Here is a 24,049-nt window from a genome sequence, read left to right as displayed (position 1 = left end):
TCTCCATATTCATGTATGTTTCCTGATGATGATTTCGCTGTGTTTGAAAATCACACCACAGGAATTGGCTCCAAACTATTAAAGAGAATGGGGTATGAAGGAAAAGGCTTGGGCGTTAATGGCTAAGGAATTGTCAACCCCATCAAAGTAGAGAAATTACCCCGCCAGGCAGGACTTGGGTATGTCAGGAAAGAAGTTGGGGAATGCGCTGAGACAGTTAGCGAACCACCAACGACGGATGATGAGCAGCCCTCATCAATTCTTTCCAAATCGAAAGAGAAGGTAAAAGATGTTGATTTCCTTTTGATTTCATCTTCTCATAGTATGATGTCTGTTGGAGATTTGGAGATCCCAATTACAGGGACAAACATGAGGCTCCTTACAAGGATGAGGCATGAGGAGAAAGAAGAACTTGGTGCTAATAACTAAGGCATCACTCAACCTTTGGAGGTTGTGCATGAACATCGATTTTCAAGCTCGAGATACACTAAAGGAGAGTGCTCAAAGGTGTCAAATTCGTCCAAGACATCGTCGAGGAAAGAGAATGATGGGAAAACATCCCCATCATCCCATGGCAGTTTCCATTGTAGGGAGAGAGCTGAGGCAAGCTCTCATCGCCATACTGACATTAGAAACAACAAAGGAAGGTATAACCATTTTCGATCTTCAAATGTTCATTTTGATTATGATCATGTTGTTAATAATGAATGAAGATCAAGGCATCGAAAAACATGTACTTTTTGTGGTTTACCTAACCATACCTTTTCCAAGTGTTGGAAAAGAATGGCGGCACTCATGAGGCATGAAAGACCCTCTTAACAGCATGAAAAGAAACAGGTTAATCAGATATGGAGGAAGAAAGCCTACTAAAGTCATTGTGACAGAAATGGCCATCAAAGAGCCACTTGCTAGAAGTTCCATCTAGAGCAGCGCCTTAAAGACAAAGCATTGGTGCGTGAACTAGGAAGAGCAGTTGTTCGACAAGCAAAACCACCTCAAGGAGGTGACCCATTCACATTGATAAGTGAAAAATAGTTTTTTTGACATGTTTTCATTTCATGGTCATTCTTTTGTAAATCATTTGTTGCATTTTAAAGTGTAAAAGTGATGATGTGTTTCCATCACTTGGTCAGCAACAATGATGTCTGGTCATGTTTTGAGTCATATTTTGAGTTGCATGTTAAAACTCTGAAAGTGATGTTATGTTTCCATCACTTGTCAAAACAATAATGTTTGGCCTTATGTATGTAAATCATGTGTTGCAGTGATGAGGTGTTTTCCATCACTTTTTGAAGCAACAATGATATGTTGGCCTTGTTGTCATAGCTGGAGTATTACATCCATCTTGATGTAAACTTGACCACTGAGTATGTGTTATAAACTTGTGGCAAGTGTGGGATGTTTTGGTCTTTAGTTATTCATGTCATTCAAAGCATGTAATTTGAAAAGTAATGTACTACAGGTTGCAGAGGTAGCAGTTGTTAGCTCGTCGCTTAAGGCTCCGAAGAACAAAGGTGAAGGAGATGGAAGCGAGACCTTTTCAGGATGCTTGTGATGCAGACAGGGTACAAAGAAAGTTGCAGATTATTTTTCATGATTTTGGAGGACCAAAAGCTCCTCAGTAGGGAGGATTGATCCAGGTGGCTCCAGAGAGACACACAGGACAAAGATGGCTCAAAAATCAAAGTGTTTGGATTATGCTCGAAATAGGTTCATGTTAAGTATCTCGTCGTCGTGATCGCGGAGGTGTGAATGGCTCGTCAAACTGAGCTCGTATGCGAAAGATAGAGCTCTTCAAATTTTGATATGACAGGGGAAAAGAGGGGCCCATAGTGTGCCACATGGCATCCCAATAAGCAGGTGGGACCCACATGGCAGCCCATCAAGCATTGACACTTGGCGTTGTTTTTCATTGGTCTCCTAAACCTGCATAAGAGAAAAAAATCATTTTTATGGAAAATGGTTAGTAAATAACCATATAACAAAATTTGTTTTAAAATATAGTTATTAATATAACTATATGAAAACAATAATTATTATAAGGTCGATGGGCCACAACCTCCCGCCGGCCCAAATCGCAATCACAACCAAAAAAAAATTCAAATATGGTTTTGGGATCGGCGGCCATAACCCCTGCCGAACCCAACGGTGGACCCGACCCACACCCTATCACCCCAACCCGATATATATTTCATCGATTGCAATGTGCCGACACCGCGTCGATCGCCAATTATATATCGCGATATATCAGCGATGCCACCATATATCACGCCGACTCTTACGCCAACTGCCATGCCGATCGTTGATTAGGAATGCATATCGCTAACTAGGAATGCCGCCGATATAGATACCGGTGAAACCATGTAAATCGCGCCAATAACGTCGCCAACGCCCATGTCAAGCACTGATTTCCAAGGTTGATCGCCGAGTTAATGCGCTGATAATGTAGTAATGGCAGGGTTTAAGGGGCGGGCCGCCCACTGCGAACCCGACCCCCATTAATGTATCATTTCGGGTTTTAAAAGAAACTGTGATATATTATTTCAGGAGGGGCGGGGTTTGACCGCCCGACCTCCTCCCTATTAACCAGCGATTTTTACCAATCCTCCTAACCAATCACCTTGGTAAATCCACCGAAGTCCTTCTTTATAAACGCAGAGTTTTTACCTCTGCATAGAGTTCGAGGAGGCAGAATACGGGTATACTTTTCGAGGTAGTTAATTAATATTTTAATGCAAGAACCATGAATTTTGCAGGAGGGAAAAATTTTCACTTTGTCAGAAATTGACAAATTTTATATGGATTTTACACCTCTCATCGCCACGAACACAATGGTGTTGTTCGTTTCTTCATCAGAGTTCTGCATTTTTTGGTCATTTCTAGAATGCACATGGAACCATGATTTCAACAAAAACAGGGAGCAGAACCATGAGCCATGAAATTTTCCCAAGGAGGTAAAATTTTGACATTTCAGAATATAATCAAGTTTATACTTGTTTTTCATGGTTTTCCGCAGGGATCACAATGGCTAGATCAAATTCGTCATCTTAGTGCAGATTTGTAGTCCATCCATGGAGCAGAATCTTTGAGGAATCCCGGGGAAATCTAAAAGATTCCTTGAGCCCAGAATTCTCAACTTCTCATAATTTGGATTTTGGACAGTCGATTCAGCACTACTCAATGCCACAAATCTGATGGTGTCTTCAGATTTCTTATTCTCTGATTTCTTCTTCTAGCCACTTTTCTAAGTGCTAGCACAGATGTCCACATTCCTGTGCAATCAGCCATCTTCATACGATCGATGCCTTGAGATCGATGGTCCGAGAAACTTCAACAGTGTTACATCCACTTCTTCAGATGGCCCTTGGTTGTGAGGTATATGATGTTTTCATGTACTTCTTCTTTCTGCATTATACTACACAGATCCTTGATTGATGTTGATGCAAGATCTTGTTTATTACATGTTGTCATGATTCCTTGCTTGATTTGATGCAGAATCTTCTATGATGTACTTGCTATCATAACTATTCATGTTATGTTTTGAGATCCCTTGTTGTATGTTGTTGGGATACTCTTGTTGTCGCATGCATGTTTTGTTTTGACATCCCTTTTGTGCCATGTTGGCGGGATGTTCATCATTCATGTTTTTGTATCACACTGATAGGAGTCTCTTGATTGCGAGTTCTAGTTGTGGAACATCTCTTAGAGCCACTCTTGCGTGAGGGCATTTTTCCTTGTATGATTGTGACATCATCTCTTGTGTACATCACCATTATTGAGAGCACTTAATGCATCGGCCTACACCATCTTGACACCGGGGCGTGGAGATGTAGTCCCTCCTGGACGAACTCCGTTATCAACGCTTATGTTTTCATGTGCTGATGATTGTTATGTTCCTCTTCTTTTCCGCATGCAAATGTATTTGTTAATGTTCTTTTAAAAAGCAATTTTAACACATCACGAAAGTAAAAGGTCTTGGAAGGGTCCTTCTTCACACCCGGACCTGGATCACCAGAACTGTCTGTAACTTTCCAGAATCATGATAATAATGATAACAAAGATAAAAAAATAAAACTTAAGGCAAATATTGACCTAAACATGCCTAGTACATGATAGACATTTTGTCAAATAGATAGTAAACATGTAAGTTACAGGTCATGAACGCATATTTGATCATAAAATTTTGAACTTCATCTGAGAATCACCAAGAAGGCTCAATGCCTTCTCTAGCTAGCTGCAATAACGCTTGTTATCCCATGCATTCATCAACCATCCAGTAACTTGTCAAATCATTAACAAGAGCCATAGTAAGAATACATCATATAACTAACATATATCTAGAATAGAAACCATGGCAAAGCAATCATAATCAGTACAAATTCTCATAGATCACAATAGCAAAATATCTCATATTAACATATGAAAATGCTAACCAAGTCAGGGACTTCCATGTACTACCCGACCATAGATTGGGCTGAACTAAATCTATCTTTCAACCAATCACCCCCGCCCCATATTCCAAGCATGAATTTGGGATCATAAGGGTCAAACCAAAACAAAACCAACCAAGACTTTCAAAGGCCAAACCACCTCAACCCTAAATCACAGTGATTTCATCTAATTGGTCCAGAAATCACTAACAACAACGAGATCGATCTCTATCCAAGCTATCCAGGGCTCCAGTAACTAGTAACTCAACCCACAGCCTCCAGGGAAACCCAAATTGTTTCAAGGCTCTAGAGCCTTTTGTCCCAACCCGCAGGCTCCAGGGAACCCAATTTGTTTCAGGGATCCTGAGTGTTTATTCCAACCCACATCCATAGGAAAACTAAGAACCAACTAGAAAATCCAAATGGGGAACCCACTACACCATGGCTATCCAGGAAATGGCAAGGCAAGGCTGAAACCACTGCCAATCCAGGAAAATCTCCATGCCAATAATAACACATGACCATAGAACCACATGCATATATCATGAATCCAAAAACCAACAAGGAGATCATACATTCAACCTGTTACTTGTAAAGTAATACAACTGTCTCCTTGAGCTTCTTTGCTCTCCTTTTGCTTGCCCTTTGCTTCCTTGTTTGTCTTCTTCCAAATCTAAGAGATGTCGACATTATGACACAGGTGTTGTCCTTGATGGCAACTCACTTAGATGACAAATCACAGTACAGTAGGTTAACAACATAGAGTTACAGATTAGACTTCATAGAATGAAGAAAGAGAGGGATATGCAGGTTCACCATTGGCCAAGCCACGTATACATACACATGCACTTTCACAAAAGGAAAAGTGCATATACCTTGGAAAACTAAGTTTTTGGTCCGAAGTATTTGGTCCATGGTATTTTGATCCATGGTATTGGTCCAAGGTATCGGGTCCGAGGTATTGACCCTAGGTATTTGGTCCAAGGTATTGGTCCTAAGTGGTTTTGGTCCTTGGTATTGAGAAAGGCCTAAAACTATAAAAGGAGGAGAATATCATTAGGCCAAAGTGTGCAACTATTGAATATCTGATGAAGTGTGAGATCTAATATGTAGGTTATTGGCTTATGGTGTTGTGCTTGATCTGAACCAAGGATGAACCTTAGCGTTTGATGAAGGATAAGATCTAATGATGTATCAGGATCTTAAGGCTTGAAGTGAATTATCTTTATGTGGTTTGATCATGAATCTGAATAACTGGCGCATGTTGTAGTCTATAAATATGATGATCTGGGTATGACTGAAGTTTGGAATTGTTGTAATGTTTAAATCATCATTTACAGATCTATACGCAGGTTCACTTTAGAAAAGAAGTGTATACACGCAAGTTCTGCATACCAAAGCAGCGTATACATCATAAATTTGATTTGCAGATTTGTACGCTGGTTCGCTCTGAGGAAAGCGCGTATGCACGCAGGTTCAACACATGCAAGTAGCATATACCTTAAATATGTTTTAGTTGCTTCTATTTGTTGTTGCAGTGTTCTGGGTTCTGGCTTGGATTATCATGACTGTATTCTGGTGACAACATTCTGAATGATCAGATTGATGGGTTGTCAAAGTGATTGATTCATTCAATTTTGGTTGGTTCAAAAGGAGATTGGTTGATGCAGATATATATTGAATGATAGATCCAGTCTGAAAATTTATGAAACGTGGTCCCTGGTAGAAAATAGAAGGTCGTAGCCTTCTGTAGGCCGGCACCTACATACTAGTAAACATATCAGCTAGTACAAGAGCTAGGGGGTTGTAGCTCCCTTCTAGTAGAAGCTAGAGAACGAGAGAAGGGTGTAGCCTTCTGCAGGTAGTGTAGAGCCTCTACTTTACACCTACTTGTCTACCATTTCCCTCAGTTTTTCCTCAGCTTTTCTTCACTTTTGCCTCATTTTCACTGTAAAACCACCCAGATCATTACATTAGGTGTCATTAAGCATGATCAAGTGAGTTTTGCTAATGGGTGACTGTTTTGTTTAGATTTTGACATACTTGCAGGAATTCCGCAGCTGTCTGGCAATCCCGCAGCCATTCAGCGATTCCGCAGCCATCTGATGATCCCGCAGCCTTTTTGTTAAACTCAAGGTTCCACGTGTCAGTTTGCCAAATGAGCCACATGGGCACTTAGGTATCAACGTGCTCGAGGTTCCTGTGCCATTTTTTCAGCCATTCACGTCATCTGTACCTCCGGTCAAAACTGGTCAAGTTACGGTCAAATAAAGGCAGCTTAACGGTGATTGTCAGCTGTTAGGTCACGTCAGCTCAAACGGTGACTTGTCCGCGTTTTGCAGGTGGTAGGGGACATGATCCAACACTAGATTCATTGCCCATGACGACAGAACCTCCAGCTCATCCACGCAGCCTTATGATGTGTCAATGAACCTTAAATACGCATTACAGTTAGTTGTTTTTCAGTTATTAGCTGTACGTGTTAGGCCATCCTTCAGATGCCTATATATACTTGCGTCTGCGTACGCTTATTTTACTTTTTAGCTGCTGTACTTTTTGAACTTGTGATAATTTTAAGAGCATTTGTAAACTCTGTTTTTATAGTGCTATTCTAGCACTCTGTTTTGTACATTTCTGCAAATGGAGCAATAGAAACAGTGCTGTTTTGAAGCTTTCAGTTCCTTAAGTCTTCTTGTGGCTGAATGAATGGAGGGCCCCTGTTCATGTTAGCCTCTGTAAAGTATTTTATGTTCAACATTTCTTTATTTTCTCATTCAGCATTTCTTTAAACATGTATAGTTTGATTTATTTGATTTCTTTTCTCTCAAGCTGATCAGTATTATTTCCTTGCAGGTTTTTAGCCCGGGATTTGTTTTTATGTTTGTGTATTTGCTTTACAAACTAATGGTATTTGAAGTTGACAGGTTCAAGTTGCTGCCTTTGTTTTTATAGCTGATTTTTAGTCTTATTTCTCAAAGTTCTGCTAACACATGAATGATCTTTTATCATAAATTGTTATCTTTTAAGGATCAGAATACCACTAACTTGCAGTTGGCTTTGAGTGCTTTTTAGACTAATCTTTCACTACTTTCTAATCATACTTTGCATAGTACATATGGCAGAAGTAGAGAGTTAGAAAGAGCAAAACATTATCACTAGTCTTTAAAGTAGATTTTTCTCATTTTTAATCACTTTTCTAACTCAACTTGAGCTACTTCCTAATCGTGCTTTACACAGCACTATGTGTTTGAAGCAGGGAGTTAGGGAGAGATAATCATTATCTTTGGTTTTAAAAGTGACTTTCTTTTCTTTTATTTGCAGCAGCATGAATGGTGTCTAGTGCCATTGGAAGTGGTTCTTTGCTTTCAAGTTATTTCAAGTTATTTATTTCTTTCAAGCATTTCCTTTCAAGCAAGTAGTTAGAGATCACTAATCACACACTATCACTCATCTGTTTATAAATCACCACTCCATCTTAGGAAGATAAATTAACCACAAACAACACCCCCAACGATAAAAAAAACTCTAAGAGGTTGCTTAAGTACATATAGTACACCTTCACTTCATCAGCTTACGAGCCCCGGGTTGACAATTAATACTAGCAATTTAGATAACACTAAATTGACTAAACATTTTGGCGCCGCTGCCGGGGAAGTGAAATTAAGTAGCCATATTCTTAGAAAAAAAAAAACATAAAATTTCAAGAAAAGAAGTTAATAGCCTATCTAAGTATGCTCTCCTCTTGCACTTCAAAGTGATCTGGAGGATCAGAAAGGAGAAAGTTATTGATTTAATAGTTTCTTGAGTATGCTCTCTTCTTGCACCTAGAGTGACCTGGAAGATCAGAAAAAGAACTATTAACTTGACTTGAAGATAAAATAAAAAATGACATGCATAGAGCTAGAGATTCTAGGGGAAGGTTTTTAGCTAGAGCTCGAAGTTCAATTTTTACAAGTCCATCTGCTTCAAGAGATAGACAAGAGACACCTCCCTTATCTCCAACCGAAACTCCTAGTCCTAGAATTCCTGGAATTCAAGAGCCAAGAGTTGACTCTCCTACACCTTCTATTGAGTTTGAACCAGGAAGAGACTCTTCTCTTTCTCCTACAGGAAAACCAATTGTAATTGAGGAAATAGACTCACCTGAAGAAGAAGGAGAAATCTCTTCTCATTCACCCTTTGTAGAGGAACCAGAAGATTTTGAAATCCCTAGGAGAATCATCATGGCAGAGGAAGAAGGAGGTGGTAGAGGTAGAGGTAGAGGAGGAGGAGGAAATAACAATAATAATGGAGGAGGTAGAGGTCCCATTGGAGGAAATAGAGATGGGGATAACTCATTTGGGTTTCCCATTGTTAATGAGGATTCCCGAGCCACCATGAAAAACATATCACCATCCGTCCTCCCAAATTTTCATGGGTTAAGAACTGAGGACCCTGAAACATTCTTGTTTGAATTTGAAGTTGTGTGTCGAACCTATGACTATCTGGATGATACTCAGAAACTCAAGCTGTTCCCATCAACATTAAAAGATCAAGCTTTAAAATGGTTCATGGGGTTACTTACTCAATCCATTAGGACTTGGGATGAAATGAAACAAACCTTTTTGGATAGGTATTTGGACTATTGTATGCCTACTAATCACAAGGACGAGGTTTTTAAAATGATGCAAAAAGAAGATGAGAGCTTAGAAGATTTACTTGAGAGATTTCAATATAACTTAAAAAGAGCAAAAATGAGTACCTTGGATGAAGAGACCTTAAAAGCCCTCTTATTAAAAGCCATTAGGGATGAATGGATAGATATCTTAAACATGATGGGGAAAGGGGATATTTCTCAACTTTCTCTCAATGATATAGCAGAACTTTGTATCCATCTCTCAAGGGGCAAATCAAAAACTCAAAAAGGGCCTAGAGATCCTTCTCTCCTTAGGGCAAATAAATCTGCAACAGGATCAGTGAGTAGGGCTGAAATCGGTAATATGCTTGATGAATTTAAAACTGACATCTTAGGGAGTCTTAGTGAACAAATTGATACCCTTAAGATTCAAAATAAACAAAAAGCAGAAGCTGAGGCTATGACTATCTTTTGCCCGAAGTGTAGAAAGAAGCATGCTTTAAGGGAATGTCCCTTGGAAGCACAAGTTGTGGAAACATGTGTAATTTGCTCAGAAACCCATGAGACCAAGGATTGTCCTTCAATCCCTGGGCTCAAATCAGTCTTTCAAGAAGATCCAAGTACGCTTGAATCTCTTTGTTTTATTGCAAGGAGACCTTGGCAAGGACAACAGAATCAAGGGTTTAACAACTCTATGAATTCTCAATCCCAACCAAATTGGAACCCTTGGCAACAACCTTGGCCTCAACCACAAAATGCTTTTCAAGCATGGTTGCAAAGCATGCAAAATCCTTATGCGAGATTTGCTCAATTCTATCAATATCCTCCATCATTTCAGAATCAGCAAGCTCCCCAACTTCCAAATCAAGGTCAACAATTATCATTGCCATACCCTCAACAACAACAACCTCCTCCACAAAATCAAAATTCTCAACTCTCCCAGCAGAAGCCAAATCAACTTCCCTCTCAGCCATTACCCAATCTAAATAATAGGAATCCTCAAAATGCTTATGTGATGGAAGGTCAACCATTCCCTACCTATATGGTTGTTCCTCTCAATGAAGTACAACTCAGATCAGGTAGAATCCTAGATCAACCTTCTACAAGTGTTCAACAGCCAAGCATTTTTGAGGAAGAATCTCTTAAAGCTAATAAGGGTTCTGAAGCATCCCTTCAAAATCCAAACATTCAAGAAAAAGAAAAAGAATCAACTCCCTTAGTTGAGCAACCTACATCTTCAACTACACCGCCTTTCCCTGAAAGGTTACAAATTGACCAGGGGGTGGAAAAACAAATTTGGTTGCCTGACTACAACTTTCTAGATGAATTGAAAAATGTCTGTATCAAGATTCCCTTGTTAACAGCCATTAAGGAAATTCCCATCCTAGCAAAGACAATAAAGGAGTTGAGTTTGAAAAAAACAGGAAAGAAAACCAGAGATACCAAAAGGATACATCTAGTTGGAAAAATTGCAGACATTATGATGGGTAAGATTACCATGCAAAAGTATGTGGATCCCAGTAGCCCTATTGTTAAAACTCATATTAATGGGGTTGAAATCCCAAATACCTTGATTGACTTAGGAGCCGCTATCAACATCATGAGTAGACAGACCATGGATCAGTTAAAGCTTCCTAACCTTCTCTTTACACCTACTTTGCTGCAACTTGCAGATAGATCAATCATCAAACCTGATGGTGTATTGGAAGATATTCCAGTCTCACTAGACTCTTGGGAGTATCCAGTTGATTCTATGATTTTAACCCCCAAGAACAATCTAGGAGGACATCCTCTTATTTTAGGAAGACCTTGGCTGGCCACAGCTGATGCTTTTATAAGTTGTAGGTCTGGGGACATGTATATATCAGATGGTAATTCTACCAAGAAATTCAACTTGTATCCTCCCGCAAAGGCAATAACAGAAATAGGAGAAGATGAGTGGATCGATGATGAGGATACTCTTCAACCTGTTCTAACCATCTCTGAGATTAGTGAGGACAGTCAAATTCTAAATACATTAGAAAATTTTGAGACACCTTTAGAATATGACTCTACACAGTTTCAGTTAGATGCAGACATTGAATATCTCTCCTCTAGACAGATGTCTCTCTTCTCAATGGAAGAGTTTGGTAGTTCTACAGTTGAAATCTTTCCAGGAAAAACATTAAACATTAACAAGAACTTGGAAAGACCACAACAAGAAGAATTAACTAAACTGTTGCAAAAACATTCCACTGCCTTTGCATGGGAATACACTGACATGAAAGGAATCGACCCTAAGACTTGTATTCATCACATTTATATTGAAGAAAACAGCATACCTATTAGGCAGCCACAAAGACGGATGAATCCAAATCTTAGGGAAATTGTGAAAGAAGAACTTCAGAAATTGCTCAAGGTAAACTTCATTTACCCCATTTCAGATAGCCAATGGGTTTCTCCCTTGGTTATAGTGCCCAAAAAGAATGGTAAATGGAGAGTTTGCATTGATTATCGAGAATTGAACAAGGCAACCTTAAAGGATCATTTCCCTCTACCTTTTATTGATCAGGTACTAGACACTTTAGCAGGTAAAAAGTATTTCTCATTCTTGGATGGTTTTAGTGGTTACAACCAGATTCAGGTAGCACCTGAAGATCAAGACAAAACCACATTTACTTGTCCTTGGGGAACTTTTGCCTACCGAGTACTCCCTTTTGGATTGTGCAATGCACCCGCTACATTTCAAAGGGCTGTACTAGGAATCTTTTCAGATCTGATTCATGATTGTGTAGAGGTATACATGGACGATTTCACAGTTTATGGTAATACATTTGAAGAAGCTTTGGCAAATTTGGAAAAAGTACTGGTAAGATGTAAGGAAACAAATCTTTCTTTAAGTCATGAAAAGTGTTTTATGATGTTTACTGAAGGGATTGTTTTAGGACATCATATTTCAGGAGATGGAATCAAAGTTGATAGATCTAAAGTCGAAGTCATCTCTAAGTTACCTGTTCCAAATTGCCAAAGAGATGTTAGAAGTTTTCTTGGGTTTACTGGTTATTACAGAAGATTTATTGAAAACTTCACTAAGATAGCATCCCCTCTTTTCAAACTCCTTACTAAAGATTGTGAATTTAAGTGGGATCCTGAATTTCAATCTGCCTTTGAAGCTTTAAAGATTAGAATATCTGAAGCACCCATTCTAAGGGGTCCAAATTGGAAACTCCCTTTCCACATTTCTACTGATGCTTCAGATACAGCTTTAGGAGCTGTTTTGGGACAAAAGGATTTGATCCCTTATGCCATTTATTACACAAGTAAGAATTTGACTCCTACTGAGTTAAATTACACTGTTACTGAAAAGGAATTTCTAGCCGTTGTTCATGCGATAAACAAGTTTAGACATTATATAACCGGCTATGAAACCTTTGTCCACACTGATCACTCTGCCATTAGATACCTCATGAACAAACCAGTCACTAATGGTAGAGTTACAAGATGGCTTTTGCTTTTACAAGAATTCAACATAACTGTGCTAGATCGACCAGGTAAACAGAACACAGTAGCTGATTTCTTGTCTAGAATCCAAAACACTAATGAGGATTCTCCTGTAGAGGATAAATTTCCAGATGAGTATTTGTTTGCAGTAACTACCAAAACTCCTTGGTATGCTGATATTGCTAATTATTTAGTTACTGGAAAGCTACCTTTACATTTATTTCCTAATGAGAAAAGGAAAATCATTCAGGAAAGTTCACATTATTCTTGGATTTCTAATGAATTGTTCAGAACAGGGCCAGATTGTATGATCAGAAGATGTGTACGGGAGGATGAAATGCCTGACATCCTTAAGGCATGTCATGACGAACCTTGTGGCGGACACTTTGCTGATAAGAGGACAGCCTATAAAATCCTTTCTTTAGGATATTATTGGCCTTCTCTCTTTAAGGATGCAAAGCAATATGTTAGAAGGTGTGACAGTTGTCAGAGAGTTGGGAGACCAACTCTTTCAAATGAAATGCCACTACAGCCACAGGTATGCATCGAACCCTTCGAGAAATGGGCTCTAGATTTTGTTGGACCAATTAATCCGCCATCCAAGCAAAAGAGATATATATTGGTTTGTACTGATTATGTTACTAAGTGGGTAGAAGCTAAAGCATTGACTTCTGCTACTGAAAATTCAGTTGTTCAATTTCTTTTTGAGGATATTTTCACTCGTTTTGGTGTCCCAAGAGAAATTGTAACAGATCAGGGGAGCCAATTTACATCAAGGATGATGGAGAAGCTGATGGAGGAGTATAAGATCAAGCATAGAACATCTACTCCATACCATCCGCAAGCGAATGGTCAAGTAGAATCTACAAATAAAGTTCTTGAAAGCATCATCACAAAGACTGTTCATCTTCATAGAAGAGATTGGGCGGAAAGGCTTCCTGAAGCCTTATGGGCCTATAGAACTACATGGAGGAACACCACAGGACATTCTCCCTATGAACTTGTTTATGGGAAGGAAGTCCTGTTCCCCATTGAGTTCCAAATCAAGACCTTCAAGACAGCAGTTCAATTGGGGATGAGCTTATCAGAAGCCCAGAAGCACAGAATGGACCAGTTAAATGAACTAGATGAAATGAGACAAGATGCAATTCTAAGGACCGATCTAGTTCAGCACCAAGGAATCAAATGGCATGATCGACATATCAAAGAAAAGAAGTTTCAAAAGGGTGATTGGGCACTCTTGTTTGATTCCAAATTTAAGGACTTCAAAGGAAAATTTCAAACTCATTGGCTTGGGCCATATGAGATTGATGAAGTCTTTAATAATGGAGCAGTTAGAATGAAGACTATTGATGAACTTCAAACTCCCTTTATTGTGAATGGCCACCGGTTGAAAGTTTACCACAAGCCACTCTCAAAAGAGGAGTTTGTTAAGTTGTTCCAAGGCGATTCTGAAATGAGGCTGGTGGAGAAGAATTCTTCTCCTCCATCAGCCTAATCTCTGTTTCTTTCAATTTCAAAAAAGAAAAAGAAAAAAAAAAGAATAAATGTATGAGCCTGAAAACCAATCTCTGATTGGCAGTCTCATGCAGAAAACCTGAGGTGAAAATCAAGGTCACCTGACACCTCATGTTTTCCAAAAAAAAAAAAAATCTCTCTCTCTTTCATCTCATTTCGCCATTTCATCAATTCCATTTCACCATCTTATTCCATCTAACCATTCTCACTTCACCTCACTGCTTTCCACCCATTCATCCATTCATTCCATTTCATTTCATTAATAAAGGTTTTTTTAGGCAACTAAGGTTATTTTGTGCAGCTGGAGGACACCATTGCAGTTCCCGCAGCTGTTTGGCAATTCTGCAGCCGTTTAGCCTTTCCGCAGCCCTCTGCACCTGCACAAAGAAACACAGTTTGTTTGAGAAATTTTTACAGTTCAAAAATCATCAATAACAAGGAGGAAAGAGTCATGTAACAGCAATAAGTTGACAAAGGGTTAGTGGCAAATCATCAAAAGGCAAACCAAACGCGGATCTGAGGTATGTTTTAAATCTTAAACTTACAGTTATTTCATTACGCAAAGTTTTCTGGGTTATGTCTTTTTGCCACTAATTGTAATGATTACCCATTTTCCCTACCATGCGACCATATATCCACGTATCTCTCAAGTCTATCAGTCCTTGATTACCACGATTTTGAAAATCACTTACGGCTGCTTCTGTCATTAAGGCTTTCGTACCCTAGTGACGTAGGCTAATGTACTACGACTCTCTAAGTTCTCATCCCGCAGCCATGTGTAAACCTACAGCCGAAATCTAAGGATCTAGCCGTTTCCATTCATTATTTCGAAAACCTCCTACGCTCATAACACTCCATTTCACGCTGTTCCATTCTCTCATTTCCTTCATTCCGTTCCACTCACTACGTTGCCTCCATAAACCATACTCTGTTTTTTCCTCTCTGCTAATTCTGAGAAACAGTGAATACATATAACCAGTGAACGTATGTTACGGTTGTATTACGACTGCTAAGCCACCGTTCCACTGTGTTAAAGCTGTTAATCCACCATTTCACGATGTTCAAGCCGTGAATTCACTATGTCTAAGGCTATTGCTGAAACCATACAACCTCTTTTCCACAAAATTCTGAACAGAGCCGAGAATTTACTGTGTAAAGCCACCATTGAAGTCGTGTTTTAGAACAAAGCCGTAGAGTCAATGGGGAAACTTTTAAGGGCTGAACCAGAAGGTTCAAAATTCCTGGAAGCATATCCTCAAGTTAAGGAGGCGTTGCAGAAAGCCAACTGGCTACAGTGCATCAAGAAATTTAAAGGCTACCACAAGGAGGTTACAAAGGCCTTTGCAAGGTCATTCAGAGATAAAGACAGTCAAGTGGAGGTGGGTGATTTAACGTTTGCAGTCAGTGAGGGCAGCATAGCACAAGCTACATCTCTCCCACAAACCGGAGAAAGGTGGTTTAAAAACCGGTCAGTTCAAGATCAACAATGGAAGCAGATTTTAAAAAACCCAGGTATGGATACCAATGTCTTCACAAAAGGAATTCCTGTCACTTATGTTAAGGAAGAATGGAAAATTTTACTGTTGTTAGTGCAAAAATTTTTCACTTGTGAAGGGAGATTTGGGGTCTTATATGTTTATCATGGTAAAGTTATGCTGCAATTTCAAGGAGAACATGATATAAATCTTCCCTACTTTCTATTCCAAAGCCTTAGAAAAATGTGTTCCATGGCCCAAAGGAATCCACGAAACATTGAAGCACATCTCTGTCATCATAGTCTTGTTAAGATGTTAGTGGAGGAACAATTAAAAGCAAAACGAGACACCTGGGAGAAATTCCTTGTGAGAAATCATTTTGAAGAAGCTGGAGAAACCTCTGTGCCTAGAAAAAGTAGAAGAAAAAGAAAAGAGGATACCCCTGAAACTGATATCTTAGAGGGAACTGTCCAAGGACAGATTGAAGAGGAAACTGAAGTACATCATTCTGAACATGAGATTGAGCCTGAACCTACTGTGGACAGTGATCCAATAGCTCAAGGGATTATCACACAAACCCTCTCAGAACTTGCCCAAGAAGCTGCCCAGAAGAGAAAAGAAGATAGGAAGAAACAAAAGCAAGACAAGGGAAAATCCATAGTTCAAGAATTTTATCAGACTCCAGAGAATTCTAGTGAGGAAGATAGTCAGCCCTTAGCACAAAGGTTGGCCAAACTCCATGAAAAAACTGCCCTTTCCAAGAAAGTAAAAGTGCAGAAACCAAGGAAAAAGGCACAAAAAGAAACACAGAGTGTTGCCACTGTAAGAAGGAGCAACAGATTGCAGAATAAAGGGAGAGCCACAAGGACACTTTTCATTGATCTAAGCACACCTGAGAAGGGTGCTATAAAATCAGACCTTGAGGATAGTCCACAACGTGATGCAGCTACTCCTCCAAGGGAGGACAGTCCATTTCAGCCGGAGTTTGAAACTGAAATTGAGCATGAACACAGTCCAAGGAAGTCACCAATGGTTGACCCAACTCAGCAAGAGGTGTACAACTATTTTGAAACATTGGAGCAGAACACTGCTGGCCCAAGTAATATCATACCTCATGAGCAGCAAATAGACATACTCAAACAAGAGATCTATGAACTTGAGGTGCTAAATCGCCACATTAAGCAGGAAAATGAAAAAATGAAGCAGCAAGCTGATATTGACAAAATGGTCCAAGATAACACCATGCTTCACATGGGCATGTGGCAGAAGAAAAACAGGAGACTCAAGAAGAAATGTAGAAGGCTAAACAGAGCCTTAATCAATTTGAAATTCAGATGCATGTTCAAGAGACCAAAAGTCAATGTCTCCACACAGAGGAAGAAGAGGAGATTGGATGTCTTAGCAGAGGCATCCCAGCAGGTGGATTGAGCTGTGTTTTCATTGCATGAGGACATGCAATACCCTCGTAGTGGGGGTATGTAGAGCCTCTACTTTACACCTACTTGTCTACCATTTCCCTCAGTTTTTCCTCAGCTTTTCTTCACTTTTGCCTCATTTTCACTGTAAAACCACCCAGATCATTACATTAGGTGTCATTAAGCATGATCAAGTGAGTTTTGCTAATGGGTGACTGTTTTGTTTAGATTTTGACATACTTGCAGGAATTCCGCAGCTGTCTGGCAATCCCGCAGCCATTCAGCGATTCTGCAGCCATCTGATGATCCCGCAGCCTTTTTGTTAAACTCAAGGTTCCACGTGTCAGTTTGCCAAATGAGCCACATGGGCACTTAGGTATCAACGTGCTCGAGGTTCCTGTGCCATTTTTTCAGCCATTCACGTCATCTGTACCTCCGGTCAAAACTGGTCAAGTTACGGTCAAATAAAGGCAGCTTAACGGTGATTGTAAGCTGTTAGGTCACGTTAGCTCAAACGGTGACTTGTCCGCGTTTTGCAGGTGGTAGGGGACATGATCCAACACTGGATTCATTGCCCATGACGACAGAACCTCCAGCTCATCCACGCAGCCTTATGATGTGTCAATGAACCTTAAATACGCATTACAGTTAGTTGTTTTTCAGTTATTAGCTGTACGTGTTAGGCCATCCTTCAGATGCCTATATATACTTGCGTCTGCGTACGCTTATTTTACTTTTTAGCTGCTGTACTTTCTGAACTTGTGATAATTTTAAGAGCATTTGTAAACTCTGTTTTTATAGTGTTGTTCTAGCACTCTGTTTTGTACATTTCTGCAAATGGAGCAATAGAAACAGTGTTGTTTTGAAGCTTTCAGTTCCTTAAGTCTTCTTGTGGCTGAATGAATGGAGGGCCCCTGTTCATGTTAGCCTCTGTAAAGTATTTTATGTTCAGCATTTCTTTATTTTCTCATTCAGCATTTCTTTAAACATGTATAGTTTGATTTATTTGATTTCTTTTCTCTCAAGCTGATCAGTATTATTTCCTTGCAGGTTTTTAGCCCGGGATTTGTTTTTATGTTTGTGTATTTGCTTTACAAACTAATGGTATTTGAAGTTGACAGGTTCAAGTTGCTGCCTTTGTTTTTATAGCTGATTTTTAGTCTTATTTCTCAAAGTTCTGCTAACACATGAATGATCTTTTATCATAAATTGTTATCTTTTAAGGATCAGAATACCACTAACTTGCAGTTGGCTTTGAGTGCTTTTTAGACTAATTTTTCACTACTTTCTAATCATACTTTGCATAGTACATATGGCAGAAGTAGAGAGTTAGAAAGAGCAAAACGTTATCACTAGTCTTTAAAGTAGATTTTTCTCATTTTTAATCACTTTTCTAACTCAACTTGAGCTACTTCCTAATCGTGCTTTACACAGCACTATGTGTTTGAAGCAGGGAGTTAGGGAGAGATAATCATTATCTTTGGTTTTAAAAGTGACTTTCTTTTCTTTTATTTGTAGCAGCATGAATGGTGTCTAGTGCCATTGGAAGTGGTTCTTTGCTTTCAAGTTATTTATTTCTTTCAAGCATTTCCTTTCAAGCAAGTAGTTAGAGATCACTAATCACACACTATCACTCATCTGTTTATAAATCACCACTCCATCTTAGGAAGATAAATTAACCACAAACAACACCCCCAACGATAAAAAAAACTCTAAGAGGTTGCTTAAGTACATATAGTACACCTTCACTTCATCAGCTTACGAGCCCCGGGTTGACAATTAATACTAGCAATTTAGATAACACTAAATTGACTAAACAGGTAGAAGCCTGCGTACTAGTATAACACTGCACCAGTACAAAAAATGTAAACATAATTTTCTTATTATTAAAAGAAGACAGAGACGATAGCAGCAGGTGGTTTTTACCCACATTGGGTTTCCACCTTATATCTTGGTGTTCTTGTGTGTTGCTTATGTGTGATGCTTTATTATGCTTTTACTGCATTGTCTAATGAATTCCTGATATACTGTTTAAAGTTCAATACATGATAATCTGGGTAAATCTAAAGATCTCTACATATACGTTGTTTGCATTAAGTACAGTTGCGTATACACGCTAGTTCACTGAGCTGAAGTAGTGTATACAAATCAGTTTTTGAAAATTAAATTATTGATCTGATAATACTGATTCACCCCCCTTCTCAGTGTTATTTCCAACAATTGGTATCAGAGTAGGTCCTTCAGAAGAAGCTTGATCGCTTGAAGGAAGATCCATTATCATGAGTAATCAAGAAAGCTGGGATCCATCAAACCGTCATTTTTTTATGGGAGCAACTTTGTTTATTGGAAGGTAAGAACCACAGCCTATCTTCAATCAATTGGAACAGATGTCTGGGAAATCGTGGAAGGAGGATATACATTTCCATTAGCAATTCCTACAGATACGGCAGGTAAAAAGCAATATGAAACCAATGCCAAGGTTGTCAATACATTGTTGGGAAGTCTGTCACAATCAGAGTTTGTCAAAGTTATGCAACTCAAATCCGCCAAAGAAATATGGGACAAAATCGTTCTAAGCTACGAAGGAGACTCTCAGGTAAAACGTGCTAAACTAAAAACTCTCAGAATTCAATACGAAACTCTCAAGATGCACAATGATGAAAGTATAGCTAGTTACTTCTTATGTATAGATGAGATTGTTAATTGCATGAAGAATCTGGGTGAAGAGATAAAGGAAGTTACCTTAGTTGAAAAAGTTTTAAGATCCTTGTCTGCTAAGTTTGAGTCAAAAGTATCTGCCATAGAAGAAAAGCAGGATCTACAAACTATTACTATGACACAGTTGCGTGTAATCTTAATTGCCTTTGAGATGAGAAAAGGAGGTCCATCAGATATGATAGAAGCTGCATTTAAAGCTTCAGCAAAAGGAAAAGAAGAACTCAATGAATCAGGACATCTTTCAGAAGAAGAAGAAGAAGTAAACTTTGTCAAGAAGCTTCAACGGGGTTCCGAAAGATTCAAAGGTAAACTACCTTTCAAATGTTTTGCCTGTGGTAGAGTCGGTCATTATGCTACCAAATGTCCCCATAAATATCAATATGATAAAGGGAAGGAATCTGCAAAATGGAATAGAAAACAAAGTGTAAGTAAAAAGAGCTACTATACTCATGAAGATAGCAATGGTTTATTAAGTAGTGATGAAGATGAAAATAGTAATGACTATAGACTTCTGATGGCTTATGAAGATGATGATCTTTTGGATGGTTTAGATGAAGATGACCTTTATGAAGAAATCTCTAAACTCAAAATCTGTCTAGAAGAAAAGAATATGATTATAGATACCTTAACATACCAACTTGCTGAAAGAGAAAAACACAATGAAAAATTAGAATGTGAAATTGTGGGTCTAAGAAAGGATCTTGAGAAAACAAAAGCTCTCAATCTTAGATTTGCTAAAGGATCAGAAACCTTAAATGAAATTATCAAAGTGCAGCGTTCTCCTCTAATAAAGACAAATTTTGGATATATTGAAGAAGCATCTCAAGCACAGAAGCCGTCAACATCCACTAAAAGATATCTTGATGTAGCAAAGAGCAGTGAACAGGTTGACAATTGTCAACAAAGGCATAAAGCAGACCATAAGGTAAATCAGGCTCAATTTACCTCAAGGATGAACAGAAGCCACAACCAACCTCAGGTAAATCGTACTCAATTTGCTTCAAAGATGAATAGAAACTACAATCAACAGGTCAGTAGATTCGATAATTGCAGGAACTTCTTTAATGGTCAATGTTTCTCATGTCATAATTTTGGACACAAAGCTGATCAATGTGTTGCTTACAAAACCATCATGACTAGAGAAGCACAAAATCAAAGGAATGTGACAAGAATCAAGAAAAGTTCCTATAATAACTTTTCTCTTCTTGAAAATGAAATAGAATGCTCAATATGTAACAACTTTGGCCATGAAGAATCTGAATGCAGGAGTAAATTTCAGCAAATATCTCAAAAGGAGCAAACTCCATTAAATCCCAAAATATGGAGAAAGAAAGAACATCAAACAGAAAGATGTGGTATAGCCTTGTATGCAGAAGGACAAGAAAACCAGTGATACATCGACAGTGGATGCTCAAAACACATGACAAGTGACAAAAAAAAACTACACTCATATAATGCCTTAGAAAAGGAAAAGAGTGTCTCATTTGGAAACGACACTCTTGCTATCATAAAAGGTAAAGGCATTGTTTTCTTGAAAGAAAAAGTTAAAGCTAGGAATGTTATGTATGTTGATGGCTTAAAGCATAACCTGTTGAGTGTGAGTCAAATGTGCAATCAAGGAAATGAAGTAGTGTTTCGATTAAATGGATGTGTTGTTCGTGAGCTTGATACATGAGAAACCATGATTAAAGGCACAAGAACTCCAAACAACCTATACATACTCAAGGGAGGACAACAATAGTGCTATCTAAGCAAAAATGATGAAAACTGGCTATGGCACAAAATATTGGGACATCTAAGCTTTTCTCAAATAAGAAAAGCATGCAGATTCCAGTTGTTCGTGATCTTCCAGATATTAGCATTCCTGAAAATACTATATGCAAATCATGTCAATTCAATAAGCAAACCAGATCTCAATTCATCAAAAAGGAAGGGTCAGCTAGTAAGCCTCTTGAACTTGTTCATACTGATTTATGTGGACCATCAAGGAAAAAGTCACCTCATGGAGAAGAATACTTTATATTGTTCATTGATGATTTTTCCAGAATGTGTTGGATAGGTCTTCTAAAGCATAAAGATGAAGCATTTGAAAAGTTCAAAGCCTTGGTTGAAAATGAATCAGATCACAAAATCAAATGCCTCAGATCTGATCAAGGAGGGGAATTTACCTCGGATGAATTCTTTGACTTTTGTGAACAACATGGAATAAAAAGACAATTCTCCACTACAAGGACTCCTTAGCAAAATGGAGTGGTAGAAAGAATGAACAGAACTGTTCAACAAATGGCTCGTGCTATGCTAGATGAATCTGGAACTCCTGCAACCTTCTAGGGCGAAGCTGCATTCGTCGCCGTCACTATTCTCAACCAAACAAATGTTCGGGTAAACAACACTCAAACTCCACATGAACTTTGGTATGGTAAGACTCTTACTGTAAAATACTTCAAAGTTTTTGGAAGCAAATGTTACATCAAAATGACTGATGAAAAACATGGTCACTATTCTCAACCAAGCAAATGTTCAGGTAAACAGCACTCAAACTCCACATGAACTTTGGTATGGTAAGACTCTTACTGTAAAATACTTCAAAGTTTTTGGAAGCAAATGTTACATCAAAAGGACCGATGAAAAACTTGGTAAGTTTGAACCCAGAGCAGATGAAGATATTCTTCTTGGCTACTCTTCCCAAAGTAAAGGATATAAATGTTATAATAAAAGACTTGGGAAAATTATTGAAAGTATTGATGTTGTGGTTGATGAAGCATGCAAAAATCCAAAACAGATAAAAACTGAAGATTATGACAATCAAGAAGATGAGGATCATCTTCCCACACCAAATCACACTGATTCTGAAGAAGAAACCAATGAAGCACCATAAGAATAGATAACGATAGAAGAAAAGACTTCATCCAGGTATGTTCAGAAAAATCATCTGGAAACTCGAATTTTAGGGGAAAAAGGGGCAAGTGTGCAGACAAGAAGAACCATTGCCGAAGCCTCAAGCTATCTAGCATTACTATCTTCCACTGAACCTCAAAATGTAAATGAAGCATGTAGAGATGAATGTTGGGTCAAGGCCATGAATGAAGAACTTGAGCAAATTGAAAAGAATAATACTTGGGAATTAGTTCCTAGACCTCATGATAAGAATATCATAGGAACCAAATGGATATTCAAAAACAAGCTGAATGAAAATGGAGAAGTTATCAGAAACAAGGCCAGACTCGTCTGCAAAGGATATGCTCAACAAGAAGGTATAGATTTTGAAGAAACTTTTGCACCTGTTGCTAGACTTGAAGCCATAAGAATGTTTCTTGCTCTTTCTAGTTTTCAGAAATTCAAAGTATACCAAATGGATGTAAAATCTGCCTTTCTTAATGGAGACTTAGAAGAAGAAGTCTATATTGAACAACCAGAAGGATTCATTCTTGGAAATGATGCTAAACTTGTATGCAAACTCAGAAAGGCTCTCTATGTTCTAAAACAGGATCCAAGGGCTTGGTATTACCGTCTTGACAAATATCTCCACCAACAGGGTTTTTCAAAGGGGTCAGCAGATAGCAATCTATATACAAAGATGGACACTGATAAATTGCTAATAATTGTTGTGTATGTTGATGATATCATTTTTGGTAGCAATGAAGAATCCATGAGTCAAAATTTTGCTTCAGTAATGCAGCAAGAATTTGAAATGTCCTTGCTTGGTGAGCTTACCTATTTTCTTGGTCTACAAGTTCAACAAAATAAAGAAGGTATTTTTCTCTCACAAACCAAATATCTCAAACAGATCCTGAAAAAGTACAGCATGGAAGATTCTAAACCAGTATGTACCCAAATGGTAACAGGATGCAGTCTTAGCTCAAATGATGAATCAACAGCAGTACATCAACCAACTTACAGATCCATGATTGGCAGTCTACTTTATCTAACAGGTACCCGATCGGACATCATGCATGCAGTGGGAATAGTTGGAAGATTCCAAGCAAATCCAAAGGAATCACACCTTCAGGCAGTCAAAAGGATTTTCAAATATCTTCAAGGAACACATAACTTTGGTTTATGGTATCCTAGAGATACAGATCTTACACTTCATGCATATACAGATGCAGATTGGGTAGGAAGTGTTGATGACAGAAAAAGCACTAGTGGTGGTGCATTCTATATGGGCTCCAGGCTAGTGTCTTGGTTCAACAAGAAACAAAGTTCAATTGCATTATCTACAGCTGAAGCAGAATACGTGGCTGCTGCATCTTGCTGCACACAATTACTTTGGATGATGCAAACCTTGCAAGACATTCAGATCACATGTACTCCACCCATCTCCATTCTATGTGATAATAAAAGTGCCATTAGTATTTTAAAGAATCCAGTCATACACTCCAAGACCAAGCACATACC

This window comes from Pinus tabuliformis, chromosome 6 (genome assembly GCF_031772625.1).
Source record: "Pinus tabuliformis cultivar Carrire ecotype Pingquan chromosome 6, CPIR1, whole genome shotgun sequence".
Lineage (NCBI taxonomy): Eukaryota > Viridiplantae > Streptophyta > Pinopsida > Pinales > Pinaceae > Pinus > Pinus tabuliformis.
The sequence above is the reverse complement of the archived record's forward strand: the minus strand, read 5'-3'. Positions refer to the sequence as shown.